This window comes from Amblyraja radiata, chromosome 14 (genome assembly GCF_010909765.2).
Source record: "Amblyraja radiata isolate CabotCenter1 chromosome 14, sAmbRad1.1.pri, whole genome shotgun sequence".
NCBI classification, from domain to species: domain Eukaryota; kingdom Metazoa; phylum Chordata; class Chondrichthyes; order Rajiformes; family Rajidae; genus Amblyraja; species Amblyraja radiata.
In genome coordinates, this window is record NC_045969.1 from 39,852,818 (window position 1) to 39,855,617 (window position 2,800).

At 42.2% G+C, this 2,800-nt stretch overlaps 1 non-coding gene across 1 annotated transcript; it reads right to left on the reverse strand.

The window, feature by feature from the left end:
* Positions 1–1,623: 1,623 nt before the first annotated feature.
* On the reverse strand, positions 1,624–1,696 carry trnak-uuu. The gene has a single exon. It is a non-coding gene; the product is annotated as a tRNA-Lys (tRNA).
* Between the last annotated feature and the right edge of the window lie 1,104 nt (positions 1,697–2,800).

Here is a 2,800-nt window from a genome sequence, read left to right on the forward strand (position 1 = left end):
TTTCTGCTTAGTAGCTTTTATCAAGTAATCTTGAAAATTGGGGATAAATTTCAAAAGCTTAATTAAGGTAAAATTTTCTTTGGCTGTATATTAATGAGGCTTTGTCAATGTGTGGCCGACTGATAGAAGTAAAAGCAAAATTACTGTGTGCGGAATGCAGATCCGCTGAATTTTTTTCCCTTCGTTTTCTGAACTTTCTAAAGTGGAATAGGCCAGATTTTGCTGAAGGAAACACTATTATTTATGCTCCACTCATCCAGTAACTTGTAGCGAGGAAGTGATAACCCATGAATCGTGCATTCCCGCAAGTTACCCGTTTATTTGTGCCGGAAAGAACTGCAGATGCTGGTTTAAATCAAAGGTAGACACAAAATGCTGGAGTAACTCAGCGGGTCAGGCAGCATCTCTGGAGAGAAGGAATGCGTGATGTTTCGGGTCGAGACCCATCTTCAGACTGGTTATTTGTGCCACTCTGCCCTTAGCTCTGCAAAATCGGCATCTCATCTCTCACCTCTGTCATTTTCATGAGGATTCTGCATTTCAACACTAATTGCCTATTAAATTCACCACAGAAAGTTGTGCAGTGATTAAGAGGATGAGTATCTTTTTAACCTGATAATGGTTAATGACTGCCTCTGTTGTTTAGAAAATGAACAATTATAATTGCAGAGATTTATTCCTTCGGGTTGTGAATTATTTCAAGAAGGCCACTTAAAAGAAAATCACATTTAACACTGTTGGCGTATAAATTCCATCATGTAGAGCATTTCTGGATGGTACACAAATGTACTTTATCAAATAACCCAATCATAAAACAATCACCCCACTGATCTAATAGAGGTGTACAAAATCATGAGATGAATAGATTGGGCAAATGCACGGAGTCTCTTACCCAGAGTAGCGGAATCGAGAACCAGAAGACATAGGTTTAAGGTGAGGGGTGAAAGATTTAACAGGAACCTGAGAGGTAACCTTTTCACACAAAGAGTGGTGGGTGTATGAAATGAACTGCTGGGGGAGGTAGGTGAGGCTGGTATTATTGCAACGCTTAAGAAACATTTTGACCGGTACATGGATAGGAATATGGGCCAAACGCAGACAGGTGGGAATAGTATAGATGGGACATGTTGGTTGGTGTGGGTAATTTGTGCCAAAGGGCCTGTTTCCACACAGCATGACTCTATGACTCTGTGACGTGCTTGCAGACTTACTTTAGTTACCACATGGAAAAAGGTCCTTCAGCCCACCGAGCCCACGCCAACCATCAATCACCCATTCACACTAGTAATAGACTATCGACTGACATATATTATAAACCTACAGCCTCCCACAACTATCTAGATCACACTTCATCCTACCCTGCCTCCTGCAAATCCCCTACTCCCAATTCCTCCGTCTAGGCCGCATCTGCGCCCAAGATGAGGTTTTCCATACTTAAACATCCTAGATGTCTTCAATCGTAGATGAGGCCTTCACTCATGTCTCCTCGGTACCACGCAGCTCCACCCTTTCTCCCCCTCCCCCTAATCACAACAGAGACCTCCTAGTTGACACCGTTCACCCCATCAGCTGTCACAGACATTTTTGCCACCAATTCGCCCCTGTGCTGCCTTAGAAATGCATCACCCGAACAGGGACTTGAACCCTGGACCCACAGATTAAAAGTCTGATGCTCTACCAACTGAGCTATCCGAGCCCTTAATGTTCTGGTGCGCAATAGTGTACAATACATCAATATCACTTAAATAAGATTCTCTACATAACTCTAGGTTCAGGGATAGTTTCTTCCCAGCTGTTATCAGGCAACTGAACCATCCTATCGCCAACTAGAACGCAGACCTGACCTACTATCTACCTCATTGAAGACCCTCGGTCCATCTTTACTGAACTTTATCCTGCACTAAACGTAATTCCCTTTAGGCTGTATCTCTACACTGTGGATGTCTTGATTGTAATCATGCATAAGCTTTCAACTGACTGGATAGCCCTTTTCATTGTCCCTCGGTACACGTGACAATGATAAACTAAACTAATCTAAATTAAACTAAATATCAGTGTTGACCAGGACTTTGGCACTTAAGAGGCCTAACTGTGCTTGGATTCCCACCAGGAAGTCTGAGATGCAGATTGTCTTTGCGATAAGTCCTTTTTAAAGTATAGGCACAAGGTGCTGGAGTAACTGGGGTCAGGCAGCATCTCATAAGAAAAGGAATAGGTGACTTTTTGGGTCAGAACCCTTCTTCAGATCTGTTGCTTATTCCTTTTCTCCAGAGATGCTGCCTGACCCGCTGAGTTACTCCAGCACCCTGCATCTATCTTCAGTATAAACCAACATCTGCAGTTCCTTCCTGCACCTCTTTAAAGGAGTTTACTTAATCTTCTCTAACTTCTTCAACCCACCACCCTTGGCCCTATTGCCAACGGTATCAGGACTCTCAGTTCCAGAACAATCTTTCAGTCATTCTGCCACTGATCACTTGACTTTAACCCAAAGCTTCATTGTAAATCAAAATATGTTGGCATCAAAATATGTTGACTGTGCATTTGTGGATTGTGCAAAGGAATTTCACAGTGCTGTGCATTTGTGACAATAGAGAACCATTGAACTATTGAACCATTCACTGTTGCATATTTCTGTATAGAATAACGCGGGTCGACCTCAAGGAATCATACAAAATGTTTAACAAGCTTGATGGGAATGTTTAGCAGCTTTGATGGAGTGAGAACATTTATGGTTCATTTAACTTACATCAGAACATTCCTGTTTAATCTTCCATCCTTTGTCCACTTAGCTAATGAG